We start from the raw sequence: 12381 nt of genomic DNA, 5'->3' as shown, positions 1-12381 counted from the left end.
GACGGCAGGCATGGCGAGGGAGGGGTGGGCCTTTGTTTCACAGGCTGAGGGTGAGAGACAGGACAGAGACGTTGGAGGACACGTAACTTTAGGGGTAGGAGAGGGGCGGCAGGATCCCAGGAGCCTGGGGGTGGCTGGGTCATGGGTGCTGGAGTCGGGGACAACCCTCATGCCACTGGAGCACAGCACTGGCAGGTGTCCCCACCGTAGCGGTGAAGGCCTGGGGACCCTGCACTCCCTACGGCAGAGCTGATACAGGGGAACAAGCCATCTACAGGGCCCATCCTTCAGGTGACCTCCCAGATCTGGGTAAGGAGGGGCAGCAGGCAGCAGCTGCCCCTTGGGTGAGATCCAGGCTCACCTCCCCCCCATTTTTCCTGACTTGCCCCCTCACAGTTCTCATACAACGGAAGGGAGGAAACCAAACTACAGAAAAGCCCCCATGTGAAGCCTGAGCTGCACTTAGCCAAAAGTGGAGCTCAAATTGTTTTTCATTTGATTTAGGAAAATAAAAGAATTATTTCTTGGCATCGAGCATCATGGAGCAATTGAGCATTATTTTATTGATTCCTAATAGTTACCCAGCAAGATAGCAATGATTAATCCCATCCTCAGTGAAGTTTCTGAGGCTCAGGGAGCTTCAGCAACTGCCAGAAGTCAGCTGCAGAGCCAGCAAGTGGCGGAGTCCTGAGCCCAGCTGGAGAGTTAGACAATGGAATTCAGTCTAAGAACGAGTGATTCAATACATCTCTTATTATTTGAGCAAACTTCTCTGGGAGTTCATTACAGGGGTTTCACGAGAAGGGGCCCTAATAGTAAATTGGACTGTTTAACTCAAGATGCACCTGGCCCCTGGGCACGCCTTGGCAAGATAGTCTAGGCCTGTCCTGTCCCATACAGTAGCCACTGGGCACACGTGGCTACTGAGCACTGGCAACGTGATCAGTACAAACTAGATGGGCTGTGAGTGTAAATGCACTCTGGACTTCAAAGATCGTGTATGAAAAAAAAAGTAAAATATCTCATTAGTAATTTTTTATATTGATTACATGTTGAAATGATAATATTTTGGACATATTGAGTTAAATGAAATACATTATTAATTTCACTTTCTTCTATTTACCTCTTTAAATGTGGCTACTAGAAAACTGTAAATTACATCCATGGCTTGCACTGTGGATTGGTTTCCATTGGGTGGCCCCGCTCCGGATCACAAGTCCCGCCCTGTCTCGGGGACCTACCACACCCCCACCCCCTCCCCAGAGCCGTGCTGGGAGCCCAGGAAGCCAGGCTCTCCGAGCATTCAGAGAATGTCCTCTCTTCTCAACACGTCTCCAAATCCCTGGATCTACCGCTCCCACCCGCTCTCCTACTCTGCGCCCATAAAGAATCTCAGCCCAGCAACTGCCAAAGAACTCGAACGTAGGCACCATTTCTGAGTGTTGAGATCCACCTTAAACCACGTTTTCTGTGGCCAGAAGGAATTCTGATAACTGGGGTCTCAACCCCCCAGGCCTCCCACCCTGTTAACAATTTAATGAGTTTCTCCCCTTCTCCCGTTTTTTCTGCTCCACCCATGCCAGAGTGTGAGCTCCTCCAAGAGCAGAGTATTGGAAGTAAACTCAGATGCACTGATCACTCCTGACTGTGCCAGTTGCTGTGCTAAGTGTTTTTACATGTTATATTTTATGTAATTCTCCCAAGCAGCTTGACGGTGAGTTACTACTGTCCCCATTTCAAAGATAGGAGCCTCAGGCTCAGAGAGTCTTAAGCGACTTGCAGGGCCTGGCTCGGCCCCACCACGCTTCCTCCTCTGCCCCACACCCCTCTCCCAGGTGCAGTCAGCGTCTCATCCTTCTTTGCAATTCTAGCACCCAGCACAGTGCCTGACACACTCGGGATACATCAGTAAACAGGTAAAGAAATTTCTGGTAGACTCAATCCTTTGCTCTTTCTTGCCTTGATCATGAAGGTCCTCACCCAACCCCTGCAAAACTGGTCCTTGTCCGCCTCATCCCTTTCCCCCATCACTTCCCACCATATGGCCACCCAGGGTCAGCCCTGCCCAGGTCCCAAATCAAGCCTGAGATGAACCAGATCAACTGCTCCACTGACAGGTGGGGTCCAGGGCCAATGTACCAGCATCGGGGTGCTCACGGACAGAGTCGGCCCCAGGAGCCCGTGGGGCTGCTAGCTCCCTAGCTGAGCCCCTCCACACATGGTCAGTCTTCGGCCTGGCCCTTGCCAGGGTCCAAGGAGCCGAGACCCCTTCTGTCTCCTCATATAGAGGGGAGCCAAGTCCTGGACCAGCCGGTGCTTGTGGCTGAGCCATTTCCTAGTGCTGGGCTCAGCTTTCTGGACTCCTCCTTCATCATACTCTTTCTGCCTGATTTAGAACATGGCCACCCAGAAGTCCTGATGCTCTGTTCTGCCCCACCCCTTGGCTCTGACCCCATAGACCCTGACACTGGCCTGCACTGGAATGGAATTTGCCACACCCCGTGGGCCTCCTGCCCCAGGCTGTTGGCCTTTCTCCCCTTGCTCTGGTCAGTTTCCCAAGGCCCCAAGCTATTTTTGCTTCCACCCCAGCCTGCTGTTTTCCACACAGAGGAAGTTGCCAGGGTGGTACCCAGCATGACACACACAGTGAAGATCAGACAACCAATAGGAACAACCTCTATCATCAGAACAAAGATCATTTTTGGGGTCTCCAGTCCTACTTACCACCCATCATTCCAGCCCTGGGCCCATGCCTTCTAAACTCTCCTGCTTGATGTTTTCTGACTTGGCTGATTTTCCTAGATCAAATGCTTGACTTCCTAGACTTAAGGTGTCTGCCAGATCTTCCTGTTCCCTCCAGAACCCTAATCGTAACCTCCCCATCTGTTACCTGTCCCGGCAATCCTTGGAAGGATGGAAGGAGCCAAAGCCCTCTTTTCCTTTGTTAAAAGAAACCCCGACCCATCATTTTACCCTGTCATTTGATCATTTGACATATCTGAACCAATCCTAAAGTCTTTCCAATGAATGAGGTTTCCTGGTTTATCCCTCACCCCTTGCTGCCTCTGTTTCCCCACTGGCAAAAGCTCCTGCTACCCAAGAGAGCTGATGGGGAATAATAACTTCTTGTTCTGTTACTCTGAGTCCTCAATTAAGAGGTGCTACATCCATAAAGGCATCAATCTTCCCATAAAGCATAGGAAATAAACCCTCCTGAAGCTAAATTTGCCAATGCTTGGCTCCAGCAAGCACATGGGGCAGAAACTAATAACTATAAAGCATCCATCTATCATCTTATCAGGTATTACTGTACTTTGTTTGCATAGGTATCTTCCAAGGGGTTGACATTTTATGTCTACTACCGGCTCATCTATTCTCTCACCTGCCATATCATTCATAAAGGACAGATGAGCCCCAGGTTCGTTACCTGTCATTACACCATGTACATGTCACCAGGGGCCGAAGCATCGATTCCTCTTTAGTCTCCCTGGTGGTGTGGCGCCACTGGGAGGCTCCGGGTCCAATGGGCCGAGGATTGTCCTCACTCCTCAGGCCCTGGGTGGGGTCCACGCCATGCCCTCGTGCTCTCCTGGCTGGCCCACTCCTCGGGCCTAGTGAGAACTTCTGGGCTCCCAGCTGCTACAGAGGGACCTGCAGGAAGAACAGAAGCCTCTATCACAAACCAGGTCCAGATGTCCAGATTTTAACTCTTCTTGAATTTGCCAACCATCCTCTTATTGCTCATTATTATTATTAGTGGTGACTATACCAATTCTACCCCAGGTAGGGTCCTTGCTGTCAATGTTCTGCCCACCATTTCTGTCCCCAGGCCTCAACATTCTCTTCATTCTTGATTTCTTACCTTGGTTTCATTTTATCTGCCTGCAAGACCCAGCTTCCAATCACCCATCCGAATCCTACCCATCACTCAAATTTTTGCTCAAAACACCAACGGAACCTCTGAGCAGTTCCATTGCCTCAGGAAGGAGGAAGGAAATGGATGTTCTCACTTCAAGGAGATGTACAAAGGGCTAGCCATGTCTTCCATGGAACATTCCTCAATCCTTAGTCTAAGCTCCTGAGGATGTGGGCTGTCATTCAGGGTCTCCAGGAAGGCATCCCACCTGTGGCTGATGATAGAGCATCCTTCATGGCCCCTTGGGTCAGAGCGAGACAAAGCTGGAGATGCAAACCACCCTGGGATGGGGGACGCAGGCACGGGGCACCACTGAGTCACTACATTTCAGATCCGATGAACGTGGTTCACACCCATCAGGAGGGACCCAAAGGGCCTCCAGCCTGGAGCAGCCCTATCTCGGCACAGAGTTGTGCTCGTCTCCAGAGCACTGAGTGCATGTGGCTGCAGCCTGGCACCTCTGACCAGGCAGGGCCTCCAACTCCTGGGAGTGAGGGGAATGTGGATTTCTGCTGCCTGGCTGGCCATGTCCCTGAGCTCCAGCCCAGCCTCGGGCTCCTCTGGGCCTCGATGGACCCACCACTGAGAAGGGGCTGTGGCAAGTGAAGAGCAACCGCCAGGGCACCCAGCACTGCAGGCAAGAAGAAGCACCATGGACAGGGACATGGTTGGTGCAGGCCGGGAGGCACATAGTCTCCTTCTCTCTGGCCCATTTGGATTTCTAAGCATGATGATGACAGGGTGTTACAGACCACGTATATAATGATTTATACCCTTCAAACTGCTCTTGCATCTACTGGATCAATTTGGTTTTACAGTAGCTCTGTAAAGAGGTGTTTTAAAGATGAGAAAATAGAAGCACAGAGAGGTAAAGAAACTTGCTTAGGTCACACAGTAGGTTAGTGAAAGAGCTGAGACTCGCATTCCTGACTCCCAATTATCATTCTTTTCAGCACACTTCCTTGTCGAAATTAATCTTCCTAGGTTAATTTCATCTTCCTTCCAAGTCACCCCATGGGGAGACGAGTGGGAGTGGATGTGGGAAGGAAAGAGCGGCATGCTAGCCATGCTACGGGGGAGTAGGAGTGGAAAGAAGAAACAATCACACCTTTGGTTTCTTCCCTAATAGGAGGAACTGGGGGGAGTGAGCCCAGAGAAAAGAGAGTGATAACTAGGGAAGAGAGGAATGTGGGGGCTCCGAGTTAACAGGCGCAGCCCAGGCAAAAAGGAAACTGGCTATGATAAGCAGTCACAGCTTCAGGGAAAGGCTGTGCTGACCTCGAGCCTCATGGGTGACCTGGCTCTCCCCACTCTAGCCTGTGAGGAATTTCTGTGCGAGGCGGCACCTGGGGGTTAGAAGCCCCCTTTGAAAGAGCAAAGCAATTATCATTATTACCTTCAAAACATACATACGCATTTCACATGTCATTTGTGCAAATGATATATTCCTAAATAATAAAGGGGGGAAAACTCTCTCCCTCCATATGAAGAAAGATCCCAGCTGCTCCTGGACAATGGAATTCTCTGCTTGATTCCAAAGCAGCTCTACTTCTAGTGACATATAGGAAGTCACCATCTAGGAAATTCCCACCTGGCAATGAAAAGCAGGGCCAGCCTCCTTCCAGAACACTCAGTGCAGACCAAAGTCCAGGAAACCCAGGGCAGGTGGCAAATCCATAGGGTCGGTAGGAAAATGACCGAAAACACCAGTGGCAACCAGGTAGATCAACGCAGGCTCACACGTCCTCCTCCATTAACAGCTAGACCAGTCACCTCCAAAAATCAGGACCCAGGGAATGACAGAAAATCAGCCCCTTGGCATTTGTGCTGTATTTTCCAGGCTGCTCGATGGGTCCTTGCTCAACCCTTGAGCTTCAAGTGAGCATCAGAAACCAAGGGGGAGAGAAGAAACTGCACTCTCAGAAGCTGATCAGCATCCCACCCCACTGGCCGCGTGGTCACCTGGGCACCTGCAGCCCAGGCAGCAAACAGCTGGAGCATGTTTCTTGCTGGAGGTGGGGGGAGGGGAAGGGAACACTCCAGAGCCCTCCTGCAAGGTGGGGTTAAAACATATTCACAGCAGATGGTGCTGTCGCCCTCACGCCAGGATCCTCATTCCTAATTATCTGCACTGTCAGCAAAACAATTAACCCTCAAAGGAAAATTGAGCCATCCACTCCCAACCATATGAAGAGGCAATTTTTCCCAAGGACAATGGACACTTAGGGCAGCGGCAGAGGGGAAGTAGGGCAGCCTGTTCTTGGGGTCTGGATCTCACTGTGGACCATCTCACCATCCCTGACCTCTAGGGCCTGGGCAGCCCTCCCCTCTGAGCCTCTGGTCCTTTTCCCGTAAAAGGAGGGGGTGAGTGCCGTCCCTAGGGTCCCTCTCAGTCCAGCAGTGCCACCGTTCTACAGGCCCATTTCTTTTCTTCTGAATTTTAAGTTCCTTTGGAGCAGAGATTGAGTTTCCCTTTGTTCCTTCATTCATTTGCTCACTTGCTTATTTGTTCATTGATTCATTCATTTTTTTTTTTTTTTCGGTTATTGGGTATTTATACCATGTTACTCCCAGGAGATACAAAGATATTATCCGTGCAGACTCTCTGACCAGTGGTGGAGTTTTTTTCCTTAGGGGAGGGGAGAGGCGGGAAGGGTGAGGCAGGGAGGGGCGGGGGCTGCCAGGGGCTTGAGGGCTTGGCAGGGCTGGGGTCAGGCAGAGGAGCCAAGTCCTGAGCTGCACTGGGTTCCCTCTCGGAGTCGGCTACTGGAAGGCAGCCTGCTCTCCGGAGAGCGGAATGTAGTGAGCAAGCCACTGGGGCCCCGAGGCCGACCCGCAGGTGTGCAAAGGTATGTGGTAATGGGGGCACACAGCCTCCTACCCCATCAGCCGCATGGTCCTGTTTGCTGCTGTGGGGCTGGTGAGTAGCACAGGGCCACGACTTGTAGGTGATCATTAAATAAACACCAGAGGCATGAGTGAATGGACCAGAATACTCCTCTTTAAAGGAACTGTTTAAAAGAAAAGCGTTTTTACGGGGCTACGGCAGAGTGTTACCCAGGAGGGTTGCTATGTAAAGCTGGGATGGGTTGGTCAACTTTATCCACCGTCTTGCACTGTTGTGGAAAAGAAAGCAGGATGAGCAGGAAACGGTGGAGTGGTGCCCTGTTCGCGCTGCAGGGGCCTCCAGAGGTGACGGCGTCCAGCAGCCACACTTTACAGGTGGGATCTCAAGAGGTTGAGGGGCTGGCTGCTCTCAGGCCGCCTCCCTTCCCAGCCTCACTCCTGTGATCGTGCCTGTACAGGCAAGGAAACAAAGGAAGCAGAAAGGAAAGGTCCAGAAGGTCTAGAGCCAGGGCAGGGTCCACCCCATGTCCTGGGCAGGGGCAGCAACCCGAGCACCTGGGGAAGGGATGCAGAAAACAGCTAGGGATTGGTGGAGGCGGGGAGCTAGGACCCCTCCTCCGCTCCCATTTTGCCCAGTGCAAACCTTGTGACATCTTCTCCCTGCCCCCCACCGTCGCCCGTTTGTCTACCCGCACTCCCCCTCACCCTGTGCCCAGGAACCCAGGCTCGGGTGCCAGCTCCTCAGCATAAAGGGGTTATGTTTATATTCACAGTGGGCCCTTGCCCACTCAGAATCTGCCCACTCAAAAGCAGCACATGTGACTGCACCCCCTGCCCAGAACCCGAGTGGGATGGACGCCAACCTCTAGCTGGAGACATTTCTAAATATGAGCCTGGCACAAAGAGTCAGGTTCCCAGGCCTTCTTTGCCCTGGGAGACCCAGCCAGGATTTGTAAGGCTGCTGGGAGGGAGAGGACTGGGGGCAGGCGGGATCAGGAGGCAGCCAGCTGAGACGGCCACCAGCCCCGGAAATATCCCTTGAACCCCCCCCTGGCCCTCCAGCCTCATTAGCAGAGAAAGGATTGCCCCACACCCAGAGGGTCTAATCAATTGCCTACAACCCTTGGCAGCACTGGAAGCCACCGCCTGCTCAAATGTGCAAGGATTAAAAATATACAAATGGAATATTTTTTCTTCCCCTCTCCTCAACCCCCTGAAGCCTGGATGCTTGTTAAAAATAGCCTTGCTGTGGCATGGATCCTACAAAACCCAAAGGCTGGCAGGAAAATTAAGGAGCCGTTGGAGGCAGTGTTGTTAAGTGGTTACCCCTGGGAAGAGGGAGAGGGGACTTTTCAACTGTTTCCTGACACACTTCTACATTGCCTGGATTTTTAACAAGCAGATATTATTTTTATAAGTTTGTTTGTTTTTTAAATGGGGGTTCACCCATTGCATTCTCAAGCCTAAACTTAAGGTTGAACTTACACTGACCCAGGCACCCAGTACAGAGTGGTTAGAAGGCCAACCCCTCAGCTACCCAGACACCAGCGACAAACAGCCTAGTATCATGCAGAGAACACTGAAATAAGTCACTCTTGACTCTGCAACTAGCTTGCTGTGTGGTCTCAGACAGGTTGCTTGATCTCTCTGTGCCTCAGTTTCCTTAACTGTGAAATGAGGCAGTTGGGTTAAAGTATAAACCAGATATCTTCCAATCCTAACATTTTATAATTCTAAGGGTTGAGGAAAAACATCTCAGATTTGCCCTGTGCTTCTCTCCAGATCATAAACAGGCACGGGGAGCGTGACCATGGGCAGGCGTCAGGTTTTAAATCAGCCAGGAAAGAGACAAGCTGTTCTGAGATGCAGAGACCGACTCCACACTTGAAGATGAAGAGTGCAAAGTGGAAAGAGCATCAGTTCTGCACCCAAAATGTCCTGGGTTCGAATTCTAACTTCAACTGTTAGTAACTCTCCGACCTCAGGTAAATACTTATCATTGGTGCAAACTGACCTCCTGGTCTGCAACACAGGGTCCTAACAGGCTTGTCCAGAGGCTGCTATGAGTAAATGCAATACAATGGTACAGGACCAGACTCATCTTAGGTGCACAGCATCCTTTTATTCTTTTCTTCTTCGTGTCGTTCACCATACGCCCCACATCACAGAGAGGTTAAGCATGTGGGCTCTGGAATCAGAATGCCCAGGTGTGGACCCCTGCCACCAGCGGTGTGACCCTAGGCAGGCGACTTAATTTCTCTGCGCCTCAGCAGCTCCATCTCTAAACTGGAACTGCCTGGAAGTGGTTGTGGCACTGCCCACGCCCACGCTCCTGCCCTTGAGAGCCGCCTGGGTTCACAGTTCTCAGTCTTGCATCTTCCATAGAAGTGACTTTAGGAAGTTCCTTAACAAGCTCCTTCCCCCACCCCTCCTCCAACCTCTCTGAGCTCCCGGCCCAAGGCCGCCCACAGCCTGTGGATGGTCCCACCGTGGCTCCTTCCCTCCCTGGCCCTCTGCTCAGCAGGCAGTGCCCCTGGCTAGGAATGTGGATTTTATCCCAAGGCCAAGGGGAATGCAGGTTTTAGACCAGTGTCTGTCAAACTTCAAAGTGCCTACCAATCACCTGCGGAGCTTGTCAAAATGCAGATTCTGATTCGGTAGGTCTGGGCAGGGACTAAGATTCAGCATTTCTGACAAACTCCCAGGGAAGGCTCCAGCCACTGGCTAGCAAGGCGAACTGTGAAAGAAACACTGGAGTGGGGAGGGGGACAGGGGAACAAGGCAAGCAGGCCAGTTAACCAAATCGGAGAAAGAGTCCAAGTGTGGGTTCAAGAGACATCGAGGAGGAAAGTAGGTGAATGTTTTACTAAATTATAATAAAATAATAATGCTTATATTTTTATAAATATAAATAATGCTTATTGAGTTAATGCAGCAACACAAACAGGCTTATGACACATTAACTGAGAAAGCAGACTACCAATTGTATGTACCCTATGTCTTCAGATCTGCCAAATACATGTTTAAGAAAACCAACAGTAGAGCTATATCTCAGAAGAACTACAAAGGCTGTATGATGATGCAATTAAATGAATTTTTGTTTGTCATTTTCCAGATTTTCTTAAAGAAGTTTTATCATTTTTATAAATTAAAATTCATCGTTTATATATTCTCAGATACCCACTCCCTCAAAATTACCAGTTACTCTGTGTTACTGAGGTTTTTACATATCTTGAGCACAAAGTTTCATTATTGCAAAGGCTGGAAAATGGTGCATTAAATCTTCTCAGTCAAATCCAAAAATAAAGCAACCCAGATTCTGCTTTTTCTCTAAGCCAAGGGGCCAGCGCTTTGGAAGGCTGCACCATCACCTCTCACTATAGCAACAGGAAGCCCTTGGTAACCCTGAGCTTACAGTCACTAAGAGCAAAAATAGGAAGTCTGCGGATAGATGTTCAGCAAGAAGCTGCCGCAGGTTTGCACTGGACAGGCTGGGTTTGGAGCCCTCTCGACCTCTCCTGCAGGAAACAGAAAGCAAAAATCAGACTCCAGGAGCTGGTTCCCATAAGACTACAAGGAGCGCTTGGCATTTTTTTCTTTGTCTCCCATCTCAGGGCTATAGGCTGCCTTTCAAACCAGTTCCTGACATGCCTGGAGGCGCCTGTTCTAGAATAGTAATCACAAAACATCAGGTCAGCAGACATCGGCAGCTCATTTGTTTCTTGGGCTTCCTCACCCGACTCCTGTCTCCCTGCACCTCCCAGCTACACCGTGCACTTGTGGTCAGCTCTCCAGGCCGACAGCACCCCCACCTCCTCTTCTGTGCCATCTGTCTCTTCAACTAGTCCCTGGGCAGATGTCTCAGGCCCCCAGTCTCCTGTCTAGGCCTTGGTTCTGACCTCAGGGGGCTGCAGGCGTCCCCACCCGGCCCCTACCCCCAATCCGGCTGATCCTGCCCAGACCAGTGTCAGAACCCAAGTCTGCTTCCCAGTTTCTCTGCCACCACCTGGCTGTGTAACCTGGAGAAAATCACTTCAAGTCTCTGAACCTCAGTTACAACATCTATAAAAATGAAATATTGGGTTTATGTGATCTCTAGGTCCCTTTTGGCTCTAACATTCTAAGATGCTCACAGGAATAACTATTTTTCTAGCAATTCAGATGAGATGCTTCACTTACAAAGATTTTCTAAACAACTAAACATCAACCCTTCAGGCAACAAAATGTGTTTTATTTTAACCCTACTTCATGGAGTAATTATAAAGATGTTTACATGTTTCTTTCTTTTTTGCAAAGATATGAAACATAAAATTTATTTGTGAATACCCTGTGATTAAGGGTATGGACCTCTCTTCCATGTCCCCTCCCCTTCTCTGAGCACAGCAAGGAAAGAAGCTCTACCTTTAAGGACCCAGGTGATTAGAGTGGCCCACCTGGATAATGTGGGATACTCCATCTCAAGGTCCTTAATCACATTTGCAGAGTCCCTTGTGCCATGTAAGGTGACATATTCCTGGGTTCCAGGGATTAGGGCATGGACAGACATCTATGGGGGGACCATTATTCCATCCATCACAAACAGAAAATACATTCACATTGTTCACAATTAAAATGGCACAAAAGGCTATACAGAGTGAGGATGTTCCCTCCCATCCCTGTCGTCCACCTCCCAGTTCCCCTGGGGGTAAATCTCTTTCCCAAGAGATTTTATGGCTATATAAATAAAACCAATATGTATTAACTTTTTCTCTTTTTTATACAAGTGGCACCATACCATAATACTGACCTACATCTTGCTTTTATCACAATATCTTTGCAATCATTCCATATCAGTATATAAAAGTGTCCTTGTTCTTTTTTATGACTGCATACTATTCCACTGTATGGGTGCACTACAATTCACTAATCCAGCCTCCTGCTGATGGACATTTATGTTGTTTTTAATCTTTTGCTCTTACAAACAATGCTGCAATGAACAACCTTATACATACGCTATTTCCTGTATGTGCCTTTATTGTTGTAAGACAAATGGAAAAGTGGAACTCCTGTATCAAAGGACATATGCATTAAAACTGGGTGTACCGGTTTGTATATATTATGTCCCCCAGAAAAAGCCATATTCTTAAATGCAGTCTTGTGGGGGCAGACACATTAGTGATGATTACATTGGAACCTTTGAATTAGGATTTTTCCATGGAGATGTGACCCACCTAACTACAGGTGATAACTCTGATTAGATAATTTCCATGGAGGTGTGGCCCTGCACATTCAGCATGGGCCTTGATTAGTTTACTACAGCCCTATATAAGTGCTCAGAAAAAAGGAGCTCGGAGCTTCAGCCAAGACAGAGCAACTAAGAGTGACATTTTGGAGGAGCTGCAGCTGAGAGACACATTTTGAAGATGGCCGTTGGAAGCTGACACTGACATTTTGGAGAATGCCATTTTGAAACACAACCTGGAAGCAAGCAGATGCCAGCCACGTGCCTTCTGAGCTAACAAGGTTTTCGGACACCATCAGCCACCCTTCAGTGAAGGTACCCTGTTGATGCCTTACCTTAGACACCTTATGGCCTTAAGACTGTAACTTTGTAACCAAATAAACCCCCTTCATAAAAG

General features: G+C 49.5%; 1 protein-coding gene across 2 annotated transcripts in view; it reads right to left on the bottom strand.

Moving 5' to 3' along the window:
* Positions 1-12381, bottom strand: part of ZBTB7C (zinc finger and BTB domain containing 7C) — a 362970-nt gene that overhangs the window by 282783 nt on the left and 67806 nt on the right. Inside the window, exon 2 of one of the 2 annotated variants that reach the window (XM_037806042.1) lies at positions 3383-3651. The gene's annotated coding sequence lies outside the window, so the exon portion shown is untranslated. The remainder of the gene's footprint in view (positions 1-3382; positions 3652-12381) is intronic. The other variant, XM_037806041.1, reaches the window with a different exon arrangement.

Source organism: Choloepus didactylus, chromosome 16, assembly GCF_015220235.1.
Source record: "Choloepus didactylus isolate mChoDid1 chromosome 16, mChoDid1.pri, whole genome shotgun sequence".
NCBI lineage: Eukaryota > Metazoa > Chordata > Mammalia > Pilosa > Megalonychidae > Choloepus > Choloepus didactylus.
This window is presented reverse-complemented; position numbering and strand designations above follow the sequence as displayed.